We start from the raw sequence: 23077 nt of genomic DNA, 5'->3' as shown, positions 1-23077 counted from the left end.
TCCAGGTGGAGGAAAACCCACACACTGCCGCTGATATGCTTGGATGCCCTGATTTCTGCCAGTAAACCTGACTTATTGATGTACTTACTTTTAGTCACCAAAGAAAGAAAAGCCCCCAAATGCCCATGGGATTAAAGCAACCTCAAACACATACATACACATACACACAGACACACACACACACACACACACACACAACCAAATCATATGATTTGGCTGTGTCCACACCCAAATCTCACCTTGAATTGTAATAACCCCCATATGTCAAGGGTGGGGCCAGGTGGAGATAATTGAATCATGGCGGCAGTTTCTCCATACTGTACTTGTGGCAGTGAATAAATTTCATGGAATTTGATAGTTTTATAATGGGAGTTCCCCTGCACAACCTCTCTCACCTGCCACCATGTAAGATGTGACTTTGCTCTTCCTCTGCCTTCCACCATGATTGTGAGGCCTCTCTAGCCATGTGAAACTGAATCAATTAAATCCCTTTCCTTTACAAATTACATAGTCTCTGGTGTGTCTTTGTTAGCAGCATGAGAACGAACTAATACAGTAAATTGGTGCTGGTAGAGTACGGTGCTTCTGTAAAGATATCCGAAAATGCAAAAGTGACTTTGGAACTGGGTAACAGGCAGAGGGTGGAACAGTTTGGAGGGCTCAGAGAAAGACAGAAAAATGTGAGAAAGTTTGGAACTTCTGGCCAGGCGCAGTGGCTCACACCTGTAATCCCAGCACTTTGGGAAGCCGAGGTGGGCGGATCACCTGAGGTCAGGAGTTTGAGACCAGTCTGGCCAACATGGTGAAACCCCATCTCTACTAAAAATATAAAAATTAGTCAGGTATGGTGGTGGGTGCCTGTAATCCCAGCTACTTGGGTGGCTGAGGCAGAAGAATTGCTTGAACCTGTGAGGCAGAGGTTGGAGGTTGCAGTGAGCCGAGGTCATACCATTGCACTCCAGCCTCGGTGACAGAACAAGACTCCATCTCAAAAAAGAAAGAAAGAAAGAAAGTTTGGAACTTCCCAGAGACTTGTCGAATGGTATTGACCAAAATCCCAAATGCTGACAGTGATATGGACAATGAAGTTCAGATAGAGGTGTTCTCAGTTGGAGATGAGGAACTTGCTGGAAATTGGAGCAAAGGTGACCCTTGTTATGCTATAACAAAGAGACTGGTGGCATGTTGCCCCAGTTCTAGAGATCTGTGGAACTTTGAACTTGAGAGAGATGATTTAAAGCATCTGGTGAAAGAAATTTCTAAGCAGCAAAGCATTCAATAGGTGACTTGGGTGCTGTTAAAAGCATTCAATTGTATGTTTCACAATAATATGGTTTGGAATTAGAACTTAGGTTTAAAAGAGAAGCAGAGCATAAAAGTTTGGAAAACTTGCAGCCTGACAATGTGATAGAAAAGAAAAACCCATTTTCTGAGGAGAAATTCAAGCTGACTGCAGAAATTTGCATAAGTAATGAGGAGCCAAGTGTGAACCACCAAGACAATGGAGAAAATGTCTCCAGGGCATGTCAGAGGTCTTCACAGCAGTCCCTCCCATCACAGACTCAGAGGTGTAGGAGGAAAAATTGGGTTCATGGGCCTGTCCCAGGGCACCCCTGCTCTGTGCAGCCTAAGGACATTGTGTCCTGCATCCCAGCCACTCCAGCTGTGGTTAAAAGGGGCCAAGGTACAGCTCAGGCCATGACTTGAGAGGGTGCGAGCCCCAAACCTTGGCAGTTTCCACATGATGTTGAGTCTGCAGGTACACAGAAGTCAAAAATTGAGGTTTGGGAAATCTGCCTAGATTTCAGAGGATGTATGGAAACGCAGGGATGTCCAAGTAGAAGTTTGCTGCAGGGACAGGGCCCTCATGGAGAACCTCTTCTAGCACAGTGTGGAAAGAAATGTGGGGTTGGAGCCCTCACACAGAGTCCCCACTGGGACATTGCCTAGTGGAGCTGTGAGAAGAGGGCCACCATCCTCCAGACCCCAGAATAGTAGATCCACTGACAGCTTGCATTGTGTGCCTGGAAAAGCCACAGACACTCAATGCCAGCCTGTGAAAGCAGCCAGGATGGAGGCTGTATCCTGCAAAGCCACAGAGGAGGAGCGTCTCAAGACCATGGGAACCCACCTCTTGCATCAGTGTGACCTAGATGTGAGACACGCAGTAAGAGAAGATCATTTCAGAGCTTTAAGATTTGACTGCCCACTGGATTTCAGACTTGCATGGGGCCTGTAGCCCCTTTGTTTTGGTCAATTTCTCCCATTGGAGTGACTGTATTTACCCAATGCCTGTACCCCATTGTATCTAGAAAGTAACTAACTTGTTTTGATTTTACAGGCTCTTAGGTGGAAGGGACTTGCCTTGTCTCAGATGAAACTTTGGACTGTGGACTTTTGAGTTAATGCTGAGATGAGTTAAGACTTTGGGAAACTGTTGGGAAAGTATGATTGGTTTTGAAACATAAGGACATGAGATTTGGGAGGGGCCAGAGTGGAATGATGTGGTTTGGCTGTGTCCCCACCATATCTCACATTGAATTATAGTAATCCCCATGTGTCAAGGGCAGGGCTAGATGAAGATAATTGAATCTTGGGGGTAGTTTTCCCCATACTGGTCTTGTGGTAGTGAATAAGTCTCATGAGATCTGATGGTTTTATAAATGGGAGTTCGCCTGCACAAGCTCTTTTGCCTTCCGCCATGTAAGATATGACTTTGCTCTTCCTTTGCCTTCTGCCATGATTGTGATGCCTCCTGAGCCGTGTGGAACTGTGAGTCAATTAAACATCTTTCTTTTATAAATTACCCAGTTTCTGGTAGGTCTTTATTAGCAGTGTGAGAACAGACTAATGCAACAGAAAACAAATGAAAAAGAAGAGCAAGTAGACCTCATAATACTTAAAAATAGAAACAGTTTTGTTTGATTTTTATCTCTATGTGTTAAATTTAGGCACTTCCATGTAATTTCTTCATAAGGATCAACTCATAATGATCCTTCTCAAAAGTAATGATATGATTTTTAGGAAGTGTGGCTCTGTCTGCTCATCCACTATTAAGCCATATATATGTTTTTCCCCAAGAGAGATCTTATATCTTGATTAAAGGTTAGAGGCTTCAAGTAACTAACTAAACTTGTAAGTCTTGCATGAAATACAACTAATGGGGGAGGAGGGGCTAAAAATCAACTGGTGACTTTGTAAGATAGAACTAAATATTTAGTATTAAGAAGGCAAGATGTGATGGTGGACAGATTATAGTCTGGGAAAAATCGGGGTTCCTTTCCAAGCTCTGTTCCACACTACAGGTTTGAGCAAAGTTATGAGAACTTTTGATCTAGTGTCACCTATAAGATGAGAATCATACTATGTAGCATAGTTTTAAGGGTTAAATAAGATAATGCTTATAAAGTTGCTGATACAGGAGCAGGCATAGGTGGAATTCAGTAAATGACAACTCAATAAATGGTCTCACTACTGAGGATATCAAGTTTATAAATGCACTACTTATCTCACTTTGTTAAATTTTAAAAGTTTATGTAGCAATTTGCATAAAACAAAGTCCATTTTTCCTTCAGGTGAAGTTTTAGTGGACTTTGGCTTTTGTTAATGATTGTTTTATCTAGTTATAGATGTCACTACCAGTCTGCACCAATGATCACAGATCAAAAGGATGAGATTTAGATTTAGCTGAATGTCTATGAGTTACTAAATGACTAAGCTTCATTCCAGGGAATAGTCATTGAGTGTAAAGGAAAAAAATAGCAATAATTGCTAGAAAAAAATGATATATTTTCCAGATCACCTACAAAGGGAACCCCGTCAGGCTAGAAGCATCCCGGTTAGCAGAAATCCTACAAGCCAAAATAAATTGGGGACCTATTTTTAGCATTCTTAAAGAAAAAAAAATCCAGTCCTCATACCCAAACCTGGCAGAGACATAATGAAAAAAGAAAACTTTAGGCCAGTATCCCTGATAAACATAGACACAAAAATGCTCAGGAAAATACTAGCAAACTGAATCCAGCAGCACATCAAAAAGTTAATTAACCATGATCAAGTGGCCTTTATTTCTGGGATGCAAGGTGGGTGCAACATATGCAAATCAATGAATGTGATTCACCACATAAACAGAATCGAAAACAAAAATCATTTGATCATCTTAATAGATGCAGAGAAAACCTTTGATAAAATCCAACATTCCTTCATGATAACAGTCTTTTTTTTTTCTTTTTTTCTTTTTTTGAGACAGAGTCTCACTCCGTCACCTAGGCTGGAGTGCAGTGGCGCTATCTTGGCTCACTGCAAGCTCTGCCTCCCAGGTTCACGCCATTCTCCTGCCTCAGCCTCCAGAGTAGCTGGGACTACAGGCGCCCGCCACCTCACCCGGTAGTTTTTTGTATTTTTTAGTAGAGACGGGGTTTCACCGGGTTAGCCAGGATGGTCTTGATCTCCTGACCTCGTGATCTGCCCACCTCTGCCTCCCAAAGTGCTGGGATTACAGGCGTGAGCCACCACGCCCGGCCGATAACACTCTTAACAGACTAGACATTGAAGGAACATACCTCAAAATAATAAGAAGCATCTATGACAAACCCACAGCCAACATTACACTGAATGGGCAAAAACTAGAACCATTCCCCTTAAGAATTGCAACAAGATAAGGATGCCCACTCTCATCATTCCTATTCAACATAGTACTGGAAGTCCTAACCAGAGCAATTAGACAAGAGAAAGAAATAAAAGGCATCACAATAGGAAAAGAAGGAGTCAAACCATTTCTGTTTCCTAAGGATATGATTCTATACATGGAAAATGCTAGCAACTCCACCAAAAGACGTCTGGGGCTGATAAACAAATTCAGTAAAGTTTCAGGCTACAAAATTAATGTACAAAAATCAATAGCATTTTTATACACCATTAACATTCTAGCTGAGAACTAAATGAAGAACACAATCCCATTTACGATAGCCACAAAGAAAATTAAATACCCAGGAATTCATCTAATGAAGGAGGTGAAAGAGCTCTACAAAGACAACTACCAGAATAAATCAGAGCAACACAAATAAATGGAAAAATACTCCATGCTCATGGATTAGAAGACTCAATATAGTTAAAATGGCCACACTGCCCAAAGCAATTTACAGATTCAATGCCATCCCTATCAAAATACCAATTTTAGTTTTCACAAAATTAGAAAAACCTATTCTAAAATTTGTTTGGAATCAAGAAAGAGCCCAAATAGCCAAAGAAATCCTAAGCAAAAAATTCTATGCTACAAGGCTATAATAATTAAAACAGAATAGTACTGGGAAAAAAAAAGACACAAAGACCAGTGGAACACAATAGAGAATCCAGAAATAACCCCACACACCTACAACTATCTGATCTTTGACAAAATCAGCACAAATAAGCAATGAAGGAAGGACACCCTATTCAACAAATGGTCCAGGGATAACTGGCTACTCATATGCAGAAGGATGAAACTGAACCCCTCTCTCTTAGCATATATGAAAAGTAACTCAAGATAAAGATTTAAATATAAGACCTCATACATATATACCATGGAAAAGTACACAGCTATAAAAAAAATGAAATAATGTCATTGATAGCAACATGGATTAAGCTGGAGGCCATTATCCTAGGCAAATTAATGCAGGAACAGAAAAGCAAATACCACATGTTCTTACTTACATGCTAGAGCTAAAGTTTGAGTATACATGGATACAAAGAAGGGAGCTATAGGCACTGGGCCTACTTGAGGGTTGGGGGGCAATGAGGACAAGGATTGAAAAACTACCCATCAGGTATTATGCTGATTACCTGGGTGACAAAATTATCTGTATACCAAACCCCCGTAACATGCAATTTACCCATGCAACAAACCTGCACTTGTACCCCTTTAACTTAGAAGAAAGAAAAATAAAAACCATATAACACCTCAAACTATAAAAATCCTAGAAGAAAACCTAAGAAATACCCTTCTCGACATGGTTTTGGCAATGAATTTATGGCTAAGTCCCCCAAAAGCAACTGCAATGAAAACAAAAATGGATAAGTAGGACCTCGTTAAACTAAAGAGCTTCTGCACAGCAAAATAAATTACTAACAGACTAAACAGACAGCCTACAGAATGGGAGAGAATATTCACAGACTCTACATCTGACAAAAGGCTAATATCCAGAATCTATGAGGAATATAAACAAATCAACAAGTGAGAAACAAAAAATTCAATTAAAAAATGAGCAAAGGACATGAACAGATACTTCTCAAAGAAGACATATCAGTGGCCAAAATACATATGAAAAAATGCTCAACATCACTAATCATAGAAGAAAGAAAGAAATGCAAATCAAAACCACAATGAGATATCATCTCACATTAGTGAGAATGATGATTATTTAAAAATCAAAAAACAACTGATGTGGGCAAGGCTGTGAAGTAAAATAAATGTTTATACACTGTTGGTGGGAATGCAAACTAGTTCAGCCACTGTGGAAAGCAATTTGGAGATTTTCAAAGACCTTAAAATGTAACTCCATTTGACCCAGCAATCCTACTACTGGGTATATGTCCAAAGGAAAACAATTCATTCTATCAGAAAGACACGTCTACCAGAAAGACACATCTACCAGTATGTTCATTGCAGTGCTATTCGGAAACACATGGAATCAACCTAAGTGTCCATCAGCAGTGGATTGGATAAAGAAAATGTACATGTACACGAAGGAATACTATGCAACCATAAAAAAGAAAAAATAATGTCTTTTGCAGCTACATGGATGGAGTTGAAGGCCATTATCCTAAATGACCTAATGCAAGAACAGAAAACCAAATACTACATGTTCTTACTTATAAGTGGGAGCTAAACATTGGATACACATGAACATAAAAATGGGAACAGTACACACTGCACACAACTAGATGGAAGAGGGAGGGAGGGGGTGTGGCCTGAGCAACCACTCCTGGGTATTAGGCTTACTGCCTGGATGACAAGACTGTTGGGATCCCAAGCCTCAACATCCTGCAGTTTATCCATGTAACAAACCTGCACATGTACCCTTTAATCTCTAAGCTGAAAAAGAATTCTCAATGATTTTTAGGATCTGAACTGTCTTGAATGACACCTTTCTATAAGTTGTTTCACATTTCATCTTCCTAGGCAACTGAAGGCTCACCATGCAATTTTCTTTCAAAGGCCAAACCATAAGAGAGAACCAACAGAAGAGAAGAGAAAAGAAAAGAAATGCATGTTTTTGGATGGCCTACTCTCTATGTGCCAGCCAAAAAGCTAAACACTGCACAATAGACCCAGGCATCACCTAGGACCTTCTTGATTCTTGAAAATGGAGTCTTAATTTTCTTTATTAAGCTGCTTATGTATATCGAGAGATATCACCACAATTTTGCATATTCTCAATCTTTTCCATGGTCATCAGTACCTTCAGCCAGAATGTAAAACTAGAGAAAGAAGAGTTTGCTGATCTGGGACCATCCTTTTAGGATATGATATTTAACATGCTGGCAAGGACAACAGAGAATCACACAAATTCACTATCAGAATGGTTCCCAGAGAACTGAAAAGCAATGACCCGTGTTGAGTGGGGTTGAAGTGCTTTGGTTACCATAGTAGGTGGCAGCAGCAGAGAAAGGGATAATTGGCTCAGGGACTCCAGTTTAACCTGATACAAATAACAGACTGATGGACATTAAAAGACATTTTACAAAATTCCTGATCAGTGTTCCTCAAAGCTGTCAAGATTATTAGAAACAAGGAATGTCTAAAAAACTGTTACCATCCAGAGGAGTCTAAAGAGATATAATAACTAAATGTAATGTGGTAGCCTGGATGAAGTCCAAAAACAGAAAATTACATTAGATAAAAACTAAAGAAATTCAAAAAAAGCAGGAACTTCAGTTGATAAGAGCGTATAAATATTGGTTCATTCATTGTAACAATTATATTATTATAATATAATAACAGTAGAGGAAATTGCCTGGGGGACATATGGGAATCCTCACAAGGACTGTACCTTTTCTGTGTATATAAAACTATTCTAAATTTTAAAATTTTCTTTAAAAAAATAGGCTCAGGTAAGTGAGCAAGCTAGACAGGTATGTGATTAGCACAGGACTGGGTTTTACCAACAGATCTGGAGTGTATATTATTCACCAAAACTACCAGGAATTGCTGGAGAGAGAGGTATCAACATCTCTGAGATCAGCTGGTTGGAGAGGCTGCCACAGAACTTGCCTCATTAATAGCGGTGAGAATGAAGAGGCCATAAAGCAATGAATCTCAGTGGCAATGATTTACTGCCAGAAACCAGGTTGTCACCAGTTCTCATAACAAATGGCAAGATCAGGGTGGCTGTCAAGGGTGCTTGAGCTACTGAGAATTGGAGAGATGGTAAGTAGAACACAGTATCCGTAAGGTGATTGCTACCTGGAGATCTGAAGCAACAACACCATCCTCAAAGTTTAAATTACAGTGGATCCAGTGGGTACGTGAATTCACTAGTGATCGCTTTCTCAGTCCACGAAGTTATGCTTGTGATTGGTATTTTTGACAGTTGGAGTAACCCCCACACCAAGTCTTTTACCTATGATGTAATTGCTCATATAGTGAGGAAAGCCAAGGGGAAACCTCTGAAACTGCCTCCCACCCCTGGCCAAGGTAGTAAATCAAAAACACCACATCTTAGAGGAGATTATACAGAGAATAAAACATTAAGAGATTTAAAAAGAGCATGGGTGAAAGTCCCTATTATACATCTATTTTATTTGCTTGTCTGGACTCCTGTAAAAACTGATATAAGATGCCACAAGCTCACTCAAGGAGTGGCATCAATCACAGGTATCATGCCAAATAAGATATTTTCTCTACAGTCGATTGACATAATATGGCTTTGGGTACATGTTATGTGACCATTAATTTGGTGAATGTATTCCTTCCTATCCCATCACGATAGAGGACCAGAAACAGTTGACATTTACAAAAATTGACACTATATTCACAGTTTTACCCCAGGGTTATGTTAACTTTCCATCTCTCTATCATAACATGGTGAGGAGATCTGGGCTATTCCAACGTCTTGCAGAATATCACATTAATCTAGTATATCACTGACATACACTGATTGGCCAGAATAAGCCAGAGCAGCTAGCATGCAAAAGCCCGTGCTGAGGCACGAGTGCTGTGGAGGCAAGATACCCATATTAATATTTAGAGATCCACCACTTTAGCAAAATGTTTAAAGGGATCAGAAGTCAGGGATATGTCAGTTTATTCTTTTAAAGCGGAGGCTAAATTGTGTGGGTTATATATTCTTGGAAGTTGTTTCTGTTTTTGTTTTTTTCCTGGAGGCAACCCATTTCACACCTAGGAATACTTTTCTGGTCCACATATTGGACATCATGAAAAAAATGTCAGCTTCTATAGTGGACCAGAGATAGACAACATTCTGCAGCAGATCTAAGCTTCAGTACAAGCAGGACTGCCACTTTGGCCACAAGATCTCAAAAAATCTTTAGTGACGGAGATGTCACTAGTGAAGAAAGATGCATTGAGGAATTTATGCCAGGCCCTAGTGAGAGATTCAATGGGTAGACTTTTGGATTCTGGACTCTGGTAGAGATGAAAGCTTGGCCACTGAGACCAAGTGACCATATGTCTAGAACTCCCCATTATAAGCTGGGTCATGTTTGGACCCACCAAGTCTTACAGCCAGGCAGTAGTTTCAGCAGGAATACATTATAAAATGGACATTTTTTCATTCTGGATTGAGCATAAGCAGGACAAAACTTGATTTAAGGACAGATCAGCTTAGTATGTAAATGAAAGATGAAAATAGACAATGGTTGCAATGCTGCCTCACTCAGGGAGGCCTCCAATGTAAGTAGGTCAGTAAGGCACTTGATGAAATAGAATGAATTAATGAAAATAGACAATGGTAGCAATGCCGCCTCACTCAGGGAGGCCTCCAATGTAAGTAGGTCAGTAAGGCACTTGATGAAATAGAATGAATGAATGAAAATAGACAATGGTTGTAATGCCACCTCGCTCAGGGAGGCCTCCAGATATAAGTAGATCAGTATGGCACCTGATGAAATAGAATGAATGAATGAATGAAAATAGACAATGGTTGCAATGCCACCTAGCTCAGGGAGGCCTCCAATGTAAGTAGGTCACTAAGGCACTTGATGGTCAATTGATTATTTTGGGCCACTTCCACCTTAGCCTAGTGATTCATTCTGAGAAAAATGGGCATTTAATCCAAGAGCGAATTTGTCTTTCCCAGCCAAAGAATTTCAGACAGTACACCACTGCCCCCTGATCTGAAAAAAAAAACAAAAAAACAAAAAACACTGCCTTCTTTTTTTGATTTACACATGTAAGAAATTGCACTTCGGCTTTTAATGTGGAGCAGACTTTACATTGGGGCTGTTTCCATCACTGCAAAGCAAACGGTTTAAAACTAAACACTAGCCATCCCCATTCTTCCTATTTATTTTATTTTGTTTGTTTATATTTTGCTATTTTGGTTAGTCATCCTCTCCCCTTTCTTTGCTTTATTCTTCTCTCGCTTTTTTTCTCCTCAGGAGAAAAATACATCAAACATTTAATCAAATAAAAGTTCTTCCATTTTTGTTTTCAGAGTAAATCAGCTCTGTATAGTTTCTGCCTAATTCCGTTCTGTGCCTCCCTTTGACCTCCCTTGATTACTAAAAAAATGTAGAGAAAGCTTTGCGTTAATTCTATTACAGTCCTAGTCCTCGTTTGGTATGGGAGCAAGAGTGTTTGATCTTTGAGATACAGATGTCATAAAATTCAGATTGATACTGCTGCAAACAAAACCTTTGAATGTCATATTTTAGGATGTATGCACTAATATAAAATTTAACTATATGCTACTCTGATTTCGGATTTAGATGTACCTGATATCCACACTTGTCTACAAGATAGCACTGTAAAATCTAGGCATAAATTTATTTAAGGAAGAGTCAACACTTGCTATAATAGCTACATTTTAAAGTCACCCAGTAAAAGAAAAAACCCATGGTTGGAGTTTGGAAGAACTGGTTCGAGTTTCACTAATGAGCTAGTGTCTTGGCTTCATCTTCTACAAAATGAAAGTGAATAAATAATAATGTCTGTACACTTTCTGCCTCATGAAGTTGGTATGATACTTAAATGATAGAATTAATTTAAAAATGAGAATTTAGAAGGATTTCAGTTTATTAAATGAGGCTTGAATAGGACTTCCATCATTAAAGATATTATTATACACACACACGTATCATATGTGCATATTCCATGTATATGTAGCTTCTATGTTTAGATTTATTGATGGTGAAGGTTTTTTGGAAGCTGTAGCTCTATATTAGGAAACAGCAAACTGTGATCCTCAGAGGACTTTGCTGTTTGTATAAATAAGGATTTATTAGAACACAGCCATGCCTAATTAGTTACTATTGTTTCTAGTTGCTTTCCTGCTACAATGGCAACAGAGACTCTTTGGCCCACAAAACCCAAAATATTCAGTGTCTGTTTCTTTACAGAAAAGGTTGTCATCTTCTGCTCTAGGTACTAGATAGGCAAGATGTATGCTGTATAAGAAATATATATATATGTGTGTATATATATATATAAATGTATACATATATAAATATATTTATATACATATATATGAACTTTAGTATAATCTTAAAATCTGCAATGTGAAGTGAACTACTCATGCAATTTTCCTGATCATTTAGACCAAAAACAAGTTATTTTCATCATGTTGTTATTTTGGGTGAGGGAGTTATAAGAACTTAGTGAACCAGGCAATTGCCTTTGTCTCTACTTTCTTTCTGCGGCTCATGAATTGTTGGACTAGGGACTTTTCAAAAAATATTTACAAATCTGTCTCTCTAGATCTCTCTCAGAAACTGCAGAAAGCACAAGAAACCATTCTTCCCTTTTCTACTTCCATGTAACTTCAAATATTTTCTGTGAAATTTTGGGAATGTATATACGTATGTTTATATCCACCATCACACATTTATTTAGAAGATGATGACCTCTTTTTGCAGTGCATGTGACTATTATGAACAGGCTTGTGTTTTTGCTGAAGCTTAAGAATGAATGAGGATATTAGTCATCAAAGAAGTAAAGAAAATCCATCCCCTGATCACACTTTACAAAAAGGAGTTCGTTATTAGTTGCTTCTTTATCCAACAGGTTATAACCTGATGAAAGACCTTTAATGTTTATTAACACAGAAAAGGGAATTTGCATTTCACAAATAATTCGAAGTTATACAACTCATAGATTTTAGATTACATTGAAAAATTGATCAGAAACAAAAGATAAGACTAATATGTTCATGTTTACACTTGAGAATCAAAATGTAAGCATTAGATGAACATACAATTTTCTGATATTTCAACTCACCAGAATTCAGGATTTAACTAAGAGCAATGGCTATATACAAGAAAAAGTATTATATAAGGAACCTGCAGTACAGTGATCTAATGGGCCAGATTTTGGCTCATCAACCTCTATGATATGGACCATTCATAGAAATAGCTAATTACAATTTAAAGATTTGCTGTGAGGTTCAAATGAGATTGGGTCCATTAGCAGGTTTTAAATATTGGATTCAGTCAAATATAACAGAAAAGTAACAAAACCACATCTTGTTATGCTGATATGTATGGAGTAGTCAGACCACGTGACTTCTAACTCAGATTTCTCCGCTTTGGGCAAGTTACTTAGCCTCTTTGGGGCTTTCCTCGTATGTAAAACAGCAACGGTAGTAACCACAGCCAATATTTATGAGGTTTACATAAGATAATACATGAAAACTGCTTAGCCCAATGTCTGATGCATGATAAGTACTTAACAAATGTTAGTTATAGTAATAATAATTATTATACAAGCCGTCTATGTTAGACTTAGATACCTATTTTTCTTAATTAATGGCTTATGCTATGACTCTCCTATACCAACATCAACTGATGTTGTTCCTAAGAGTTTGGTTAGATCCTGGAAAATTGATATCTTGTAGGAAATTAAATATATCATTGTGTCCAAGAAAGTTATAAATTGGTTTTCAAAAAATGTTTTTAAATTTCATACTCCATGGTAAAAATTTTTTATCATACTTCTAATATATATATATAAATTTTTTATCATACTTCTAATATATATATATAAATTTTTTATCATACTTCTAATATATATATATAAATTTTTTATCATACTTCTAATATATAGTTGACTTATAAATTATTTACTATATATACTAATATATATAGTATTTATATATATTATACTAATATATAATATATATATTATATATACATATATTATATATATTAGTATATATAATATATATACTAATATGCAAATTATAAAGCATATTCAAATATAAACATTTAGAGGATGATATAATATATATTATGATACTAGATATATGCTATATAGACATTAAATATATGTATTATATATTTTGTATTATATTTAAATATTATAAAAATTAGGATACTTATGTATAGATGGAGAGATCAATGCCCTAATATGTTTTCCTATATCCCAATAGGTTAATCAGTGAAAATAACATTTCTTTACAAACCATTGTACCAGGCATTCAGAAGTAGCTTGGGAAAGAAAGCCATGGGTACAACTAATTGTGTTTGGGGGTTTCAAAATGTGTTGACTGAATTAGCATTTACTTCATAAATACAAATAATAGTAGTCATAATTAATAAACATTAAATGTAAAGTGTATTCCAGGCACAGTGCTATGCAAATTGCATATTCTTTCATGCAATACATACAACCACCTTTTGAGGTAGATAAAATTGTATATTTCATTTTACAGACGCAGAACATGAGAGTAAGAAGGTTAAGTAACTTGCCCCAAATTACTATCTAAGAAATAAATAGCATGACACTTTGCAACCATATCTTCCTCCCATGACCAGTGCCCTTTTCCTTGGTAAGGTCATAATAATGATTATTACTATTTCCATTAATATTAAATGCTGTATCTATTGAGCAACTGTTATTTGCCTTCACTGTGCTAAGTGTTGTTCCAACTCCTTTGATAAGTAAGCCATTTCAGAGAAGGTGAAACTATAAGAGTAAATGCCAGTATACTTCGAAGGGTGAAACAATGAATGGAAAAAAATCCCTTAATATGGGAATTTTAAGTGGGAATATCTAATGTTTAGTTAGAGATTTCTTTAAAGTATTGACATGTAACACACCTTTTATTCTTCCAAATATTCAGTGATCCTTACTACACACTTAAATGTTTTGTGTTTACTTAATCTCTCTTTCAATCACCTCTCATCCTTCATTCTCTCCCTTCTTCTTTTCTGATATTCAAGGACGGGCCCTATTTTCTGATAAAACCATTATAGAATTCAGAAGCGTGTGGGAAGGGAAGTCTTCATAATCCTGAAAAAAATCAGAAAAAGCAAAATCTCATGACCAGAATTAAACATGAGAGTGTAAAATTCAGTTTCACCTGAGGAAGGATTTGAAATTCTAGGTAGTATATGATGGAGCTCCCATGTAATCTTATCTAGATCTGGATAGTTAGAAAATGTCATGTCATTTATTTTTCACAACAGGCCTGTGAAGTGGTTGCTGCTATTCTGACCACGTTGTACATCAAAGGCTGGGCACGAAGGTGAGTATGGGTTCACCAGGAGTTCATATATCTTTGACCAGATCGTGTGCCTAAAGATAACAAAGGAGAAGAGTACTCTCATGAAATGAGGTCAGGTTATTAAAAAGTGCCCTGGGGAGTGAAGCATCCCTGAGATATCTCTATTAAAGTTATAAGTCCTCTCATCATCATCCTATATAATGGAAATTCAAGCTAATGTTTACTGCTTTCTTCGTGAGCATCAGGGGCAGGTCTAAGAACTTCACATCTATCATGTATTTTAATTTTCCTAACAACACTTCGAGAAAGTACTATTATTATTTTTAGCTTACAGATTGGGAATCTGGGTACAGAGATAATAAGTTGTCCAAGAACACACAATTATTAAAAAGTGACTTTGAAATTCATACCTAGAAAACTTGACTTCAATTCTTATATGAGTGAACACTATTATTTATACTCCCTTTTCTTTTTGAAGGGAGGTGAGATAATAACAGGAATTTATACATTACACACATGTGAAACTTTAAAACATATAATAGATGCCATTTATTGAACAATTATGATGCATCATGCTAACTAATAGGTACACATTGTTTTATTCGATGTTATAAACACTTTTCAAGATAGCGTTAATTTTCCCATTTTATTGTCAGGAAACTCAGCTTCAAAAGGATGAGGTAGCTTGGTTAAGGTCATGCAACTAGCATTAGAAGTCAGATTCCAATTCAGATCTGTAGGACCCTTTCAATTTATGTTGTTTCCATAAAGCAATGCTGTATGTTTAGTTTCAATGAGTAATCTCATCTAGTAGAAAATAGTTTGAGCATGTCCTTCAGGATGCTGTGTGCTTAAGAAGTGCAGCTATGGGATGAATGTTTTGGTCTTCTAATACCTTGGGAGTGGCAGTGGGGATTATGCCCAGTCCAAAGGCATCACAGAGACCTTGTAATGTTGGAAGTCAGAGGACCCTCCACAACAAACACCATACAATATGCCTGAGATTGGACTCTCCATATCTTCTCTTTAAAAAGCAAAAAGGAATTTTAGAATATTTCAAGAGAAAGAGAAGATTATTGCAAAATGTTAAGTGAGGCTTTATGATCAAATGAGAGTAATATTCTTGTTTTCCTCTTACATGTTCAAACACTCTCATTCTCTTGCAAAGTCACTTTTTAGTCTGTTTTCTAAGCATGGTGCTTTCCCAGAATTTCACTTTTAATCCTCTTTCACGGTTACTCTGTTGAGTGAATACTTCTACTCTTCCTTTCCCTTCCCAAAAGAACTCCACTTTTCACAATCCTAAAGTTCGAATAGGATTGATATCCGTATCTCCCGAGCAAGAAGAGGCCCTTGTAGGCCTTCACTGATAAGCATAATTTCATCCTCCTTTCTGGCTATAGTGACTGGTTCACAAGGGCATACATTAAGTCAGCTTTAAAGGAGTTCGCACATCATATTCCTTAAGCCCAAGTAATTGATAATGGATAAGCACACAATTTAAATTGTTCAATCAGCAAATCTTTGGAAGACAGAGCAGGAACTAAATGATAATTGGTTCTTAAAATAATAAATTTCAGGGCCAAATATCAACTAGAGCTACCCTAGTTTTGGACATTTTAATTATGTGAATCAATAAACTACAGAATTTGAGTTTAGCTTTTGTTACTTGAAGTTGAAAGCTTCTTAAGTGACCTTATATAATTTCCCTCTGAGGAATGGAATTCACTTTCTACTTATCTAATTTTTTAGTTTTTCTGAGATTCTCCATGTAAAACAAGATATTCACAGAATAAAATTAAATAGTGTATTAAAGCTTTTAGCATTGTGACTGGGTATAAAAAGTACTCAATGAATAGTATCTATTATTGCTATTGTTACAACTGTTTAAATTCATTCACCCTTTATTTTCATCTCAGACTCTAGAGCTTCAGTCAAAAATGTATCACTGTGTGTTGCACATCTTCCTATTAGACCCTGTATTTCTAAAACTAAGGGCTATACCTTTATGCAGAATGTCAAAAAACCTTAAAAAGTGGTCATCATGTGTTGACTCTTCTGTATGCCTTGGCTATGTGCAAGGTATGTTAATCAATGTATCTCCTTATTTTTTCTATCCACTCTGAAAAATAGGTATCACTATTCCTATTTTACAGGTGAGAAAATTGAGACCGAGAAAGTTGTTCTACTTTCCCAAGATCATACACTTAACACAAATCCAGATTTATATAATTCCAAAGCTCATGACCTTTCTACTAGGACTTATTCTTTTCCTGGACTCAAGCTTTCTTCCAATTGTCATATAACGAATGTGTTTTTGTGTTGTCCAATATGTGTGTGTGTTTCTCCATTCAATTTCAAACTGTAATTAAGGTCATTTCTCTATCTCTTTTTGCTCACAAGGGTATTATTTAATAAGCCCCATAAAATTCTCCCTCGCTAAATGAAATGTTCTATTTTAGAAGCTGTATAGAGTCCGTTGGGATTGATGGCTGGGATGTAACAAAAACGAAACTTGCCAAGACTTTGTAGTGGCTTTGCCTATAAAAGCAGCAATCCACCAACGCCTTGTTATGGAGTACCTGATTATCATTATTGCAGAAATGTGGAGCCCAAACATCTTACTTTAATGAGCCTTTCTCATTTGGAGAACTTACTTTGGCTTGGGTTTGTCCAAAAATACTTTGCTCTTTTAAGACCACAGTACCTAATTTAGCAGCTCATTATACTTTACTGCAAATGACACTGTCTTCTTATGTCTATATGTTATTTCAGTTAGTACTTGATCTCCTACACATTTGACTTGCATGAGTTTTATAATATTTCCTTAGACACACAATATTATCTGTATGACAAATTTAGGTAACTTTTGGCAACAGATTCAGTTAAGCATCATGGTGTAGCTCTCTTACAATCAAGGTCAAACACTGGCTCATAGGTTTTCATATCATAGTAAAAATCTAAAAGAAAATTTCATTTTTTCTTCTCTCTCACTTCTCTTCTCCTAATCACCCTATCTATAAATTGTAATTTTATCAAGCCTATCACAAAAAAGTGCAAAATAATCAATCGTATATTTGTATATCAAGGGAATATTGTCTAGAATTATTTTTGGCAAAGGAAGGAATGTTAAATTATCCACCAAAACTAGCTGATATGGGAAAATGCAGATATTACCTATTCTTCAATTACTATCAGCTTTGGTACTTTTTTCTGTGTGTGCATCTGTGTATAATGGGGTGGGGGTGGAGGGTGTCAAGAAAGAGAGAGATAATCTTGTTGCAGACAAAAATAATTTTCACGTGAAACACATACAAATAAGAGGTTACCCTCTCAAGTAATCCAAGATTACTTAAAAGTTTAGTAACCCATCTGGTTTTATTGCATGATGCTCTGGTTTAATTGCCAGGTTGTCCACTTTTGACATTACTGCCAGAAAGTTTAGACTAAAATTTCTGGCTCACACCCATGTTAAATGTGTTGCTCATTATAATTTGAAGAATTAGCCTTATTTATGTTTCTATCTCAGATCCACTCTTTTACAGTTTTTATTTCTTTGTCCACATTTAACCTAGGCTACTTTATGATATTTTATTGTGCTGTACAAGTCGCTTAATAAGCCTTCTGAAATTCTTTCTAGAACAAGGTGGAATATAATACATAGACAGTCAATGTGAAGATTCTGAAATCCTGAGTAATTATCCCATATATCAACTTCATCCTTTTTAAAAATAGACATAACCAAGTTATGGTGTTTCAGGAGTTTGTTCCTTCAGATGTTCAGATGTGTCCGGAGTTTATTCCTTCTGGTGGGTTCCTGGTCTCGCTGGCTTCAGGAGTGAATCTGCAGACCTTTGCCATGGGTGTTACAGCTCATAAAGGCAGTGCGTCCGGAATTGTTCATTCCTCCTAGTGGATTCGTGGTCTCACTGGCTTTAGGAGTGAAGTTGCAGACTTTTGCAGTGAGTGTTGCAGCTCATAAAGGCAGTGTGGACCCAAAGAGTGAGCAGCAGCAAGATTTATTGCAAAGAGCAAAAGAACAAAGCTTCCACAGCATACAAGGGGACTGCAGCGGGTTGCTGCGGCTGGCTGGGGTGGCCAGCTTTTATTCCCTTATTTGGCCCCGCCCACATCCTGCTGATTGGTCCATTTTACAGAGAGCAGATTGGTCCATTTTTACACAGTGTTAATTAGTGCATTTGCAAACATTTAGCTAGACACTGGTTGCTGATTAGTGCATTTACAATCCTTTAGCCAGACAGAATAGTTTTCCAAGTCCCCACCCAATTAGCTAGACACAGAGTGCTGATTGGTGCGTTTACAAGCCCTTAGCTAGACAGAAAAGTTCTCCAAGTCCCCACTTGACCCAGAACCCCTGCCGGCTTCACCTCTCACTTCTACTACCATTGTTGGTACTGGCTGTATCCACTTTGTTCTTTCATCATTCGGCCCCTCTTCATCAACTACTTTCTATTTTATTTTTATTTCCTTTCTTTTGTTTTGTCCTCAGGAAGATGTCAAAAACACAAGTGTATTTACAGGGCGATGTCCGAAAGTTCCACCTGGGCTGCTATGCTGACCCTGCTTTCTTTGTCTGCCTCTTATAGGTAGGCTTTTCTTAACCTCTAATCCTCGGCCCTCTTTTCTTGTCAAACCATATTTGTTTTCTGGATGACCTTTTTGTTCTGATTAATTAAGATACGGTGTCACTATTGAGGACATCTTAATCTATGTATCCAATTGAGTTCCATGTCTAAGTCACATCCTCAAAATCACAGAAAGACAGAAAAGTAAATTATACCCTTGAGAGGCTTATAAGGGAGAGAAGAAAAACTTGGAGGAATGGTGGCTTAAGAAAAATATCGGATGGAGCAAAACTAGTTTTTGCTCTTGTTGTGTTTTAGGGATAATGGAGTTTTTACTACTTTATATACTAGGAGGAAGTAGCTGAAGAGAATAATGAAAATAAAAGAAAGATGACTGAAGAGGCAAGATATCAGGGGATATTTAGAGGGAGAACTTAGTATGATGTCTGAGAATGATGAGTCAATAAGAACACGAATTCTCAGAATTGATTTTGAGGGAGGAGAGGATGAGCCAGCCACAGTTGCATTGAAAGTTAGAGAAACTCACTCCTTTGAATTTTTTGTTTCCAAAAACTGCAGCCCTCAGGAACTGGTTGACAGTTGGTCATATAGTACTTTCTATGTCTGAGGAGCCTATATTGGAAGAGATTTGAAGTCTTTTTCAGTAATTTCAATGTTTCAGTAATTTCAACATTGATTATTTGACCGAGGAGCCATCTGCCATCAGATAAAACGACAAAAGGCAATTTGAAGCCCACCATGCCTTTTCCTCAAATATTGGAAAAGCAAATGAATAGATGAATATTGTGTGTGTTTGTGTGTTGGAATAAAGCCTCCAGATACAATTTTTTGCATATGATGGAATTCTAAGACCTCTTTATAATATAGTCTCTGTTGGCTTAATACACAGAGACCTTCTGTGTGGCTGCCTCTACCCGGGTCTGGAAAGCGTCGTCAGTGTGCAGCAAACACACACAGTAAGGTGCACTGTGAATTTCTAAGAGTCCCCAAAGACTGAAGACAGTAAGTCATTCAGAGTCATGTTAATGGCAAAGCTGCCAGAAATGGGCCACACACCCTAATTCAAATGACCCTTTCTTCATAAAAAGTAATAAAAAATGACCATATAAGAACCCAATTCTTCTCGAATGCATGAATAGGATTTGTATGTATAATCTATGGACTACAGTTTGAAACAAGTTTAATATGACCCAGCTGTGTTGCATAATTAAACTGACAATTAAAGCACGATCTAAGAGGCCACCAGATGGCAGCCTTTTCATGTTTAACTCCTGTGGTTTCCCCTAGACCTGCTAGATTTTGTTTGTTTTTAGGGCCCAGAATCTCAGAGTAGAGGAAAGGTTTGGGACTAGGAATTCAGTCAAGGGCCACAGACAGGTAAAAAGAAATGTATTTTTTTAAGTTTATTTTTTATTTGTTTTGTTTTGTCTTCAGAAAGATGCTGAAATGACAAATACATTTATAGGGCTCTGCCCCTAACTTCCATCCAGGCTGACTGTGTCGGCCCTAGTAGACCTCAGGCCATGTGGGGCAATGTGAACCTGGAAAATAAGCAGAATATGTATCTTTTTGGTTGTGGCAGCTGCCTCAACTCAAAGTCCCTCATTACCCCTGCATAGAAAAATTGTCTTGTACTTGTTTCTTAGGCTTTTAAGTGGTTGAAAAATTACTTTATCTTTTATTTACTTCAAATCTTAATTTTAATTTAATTTTTTCCTTTGTTATGCACTTTTAACTTCATAATTTTTCTTACCGAAATTTTAGAAAAGACAAAATGACTTCATTCAATAAATGCAGCAAATGTGTTTAAAGTTACTTCTTTAAAAACATTTTATTTCACATGTATACTAAATAAGAAAAAAATTTTAAATATAAAAAGTGAAAAGAAATAATGTAAAATAATATAACGTCATCACTATCCAAATATAAACCCCATAAACTGTTATCTAAAAATCGTATGTCTCTATAAATAGAACTATCTCCAAAACAGGATTTTATATACATATATATATACTGTTTTGTAGATTTTAAAAATTCACAATGTATCATATACATTTTTCCATATTAAAAATTTATTTCCATGCTATAAATTTTAATGGTTATATAGTGCTCTGTGTGTAATTATGCCACAGTATGTTCAATTGGGCCTTTACCACAAAAATGTTTTTAGAAGTACTATAATTTTATAAAATCAATAGTTAAGTAGGAGAGTAAGACAGGATAGAATTGAAAAGCAAGAGCAAAGAACAGAAATGCCGACAGGCAGCGGAGAACCACCCAGGAAAAGAGAGGTCAAAACAGAGGAGAAGTAAAGGACACATGAAAGATAGAAAGGGGTAAAGATAGAGGAAAAGAAGAAAACAGAAATGATCTGCAGTAAACCATCCAGCAAAGACTTGCTTTTTATTTGTGTTATAGGTTTCTAATGATCAGCCTTTATCTTTCTACTTTGAAATACTGAGTGGCTGACAACCGCTCTACAGCTGTTCTTTATCTGAAAGGAGGGTAAATTTTCACTGAAGGGCATGGTAAAGAAATGCAAGAAGCAAATATTAATATTAAAATTGTTCTCTAGTTGCAGCTACAGAACAGGGGAGTGCAAATTGATTATTTGGAATTAAGCAGAAGATCAAATCTCCAGGGGAAAAAAAAAAGACACAAAAACATTTTTCTATTTCTAGTTCACTTCATAAGCTTGTGAAAAGAACACACTGCATGGACGTGATGATTTATATGAAACGATGTGCATGAAATACAATTATATCATATGTAAGGTGATGAAATATTATGTAGATAACAAAAATGCATGCGCATACTCTTTTTAACACATGTAGACAATAATATGTGTAAGGATACATAGCGACTTGGGACTGACTGTAAAATTGGGGATATAAGGGCGTGGTAAAAGAATAATTTGGCTTTTTATGCAGTATTTTTATTTAGAATTTTTATAGTAAGGCATGTATTGATTTTTAATAAAAATAAATGAATAAAAAGAGAAAATGTCAGCTCACTGAGCACAAATCACTCATGAACAGAGGGAAGGGGGATGATTCCTCAAAGTGTGTGAATCGTGGCTGATGAGAGCAGCCTCTCTGCTCTCACTCCACTGAGCGCTTTCTCCAGCAGCCTCAAAAGGCCTTATTCTCAGCTGGTATCATGCGACTCTCATGTCACAGGATGCATTTTAAGCCTCCCTTGAAGAAAATTTTTTGTAAGGCTTGGATCTAGACCTCTTTATCTTCAAATAGTTGCAGATGGCAGCCTTAGGTTTCATGAAGGAAGAGGGTAGATTGGCAGACTTGAACAATTAAAGTAAAAGTGGCTTCAGAGGGATTTTCAAATTCTCTGAATTTTACAATGAAGACCTTCTTTACTGGGAGTAAAGCAGTAGGATGAGAAAGTAAAGCTAGAGGAAATATTCTTCCTGAAATAAAGGTGTTCCAAAAATAAATGTGATTGCATTGGGATAGATCCACTGTAATGATGCCCTCATGTATTAAATCTGGGCTCCTGGGAGCTTGCAAAATTCTACAAACCATTATGAATATTTCTTAGAGCTTAATAGAATCATATATTTTATCATAGTAAGGCTGTGTAAGTTAGCTAAATATTGAGCTTTTTCTTGTTTGGAAACATCTCTGCTCACTTATACCTCATGCTAAATTCTGAAATAGAAATTCATATGTTTTTAATAACAAGGGAAAAACAATAATCACTTATGAAGTGGAATCTTTACCCTGCCTTTTTTTGGTTGGTAAATAAAAATTCTATATATTTATGATATATATATCATACAACATGATG

At 36.8% G+C, this 23077-nt stretch overlaps 1 long non-coding RNA gene across 1 annotated transcript in view; it reads left to right on the top strand.

Moving 5' to 3' along the window:
• The first annotated feature begins 2464 nt into the window (after positions 1-2464).
• LOC106993303 (uncharacterized) overlaps positions 2465-23077 on the top strand; it is a 233053-nt gene continuing 212440 nt past the window's right edge. Inside the window, exons 1-2 of the long non-coding RNA XR_001439508.3 lie at positions 2465-2772; positions 14626-14684. This is a non-coding gene — a long non-coding RNA (uncharacterized LOC106993303). The remainder of the gene's footprint in view (positions 2773-14625; positions 14685-23077) is intronic.

Source organism: Macaca mulatta, chromosome 14 (assembly GCF_049350105.2).
Source record: "Macaca mulatta isolate MMU2019108-1 chromosome 14, T2T-MMU8v2.0, whole genome shotgun sequence".
In the NCBI taxonomy this organism is placed as follows: Eukaryota; Metazoa; Chordata; class Mammalia; order Primates; family Cercopithecidae; genus Macaca; species Macaca mulatta.
Note: the sequence above shows the minus strand (reverse complement) of the source record. Positions and strands in the feature narration are given on the sequence as shown.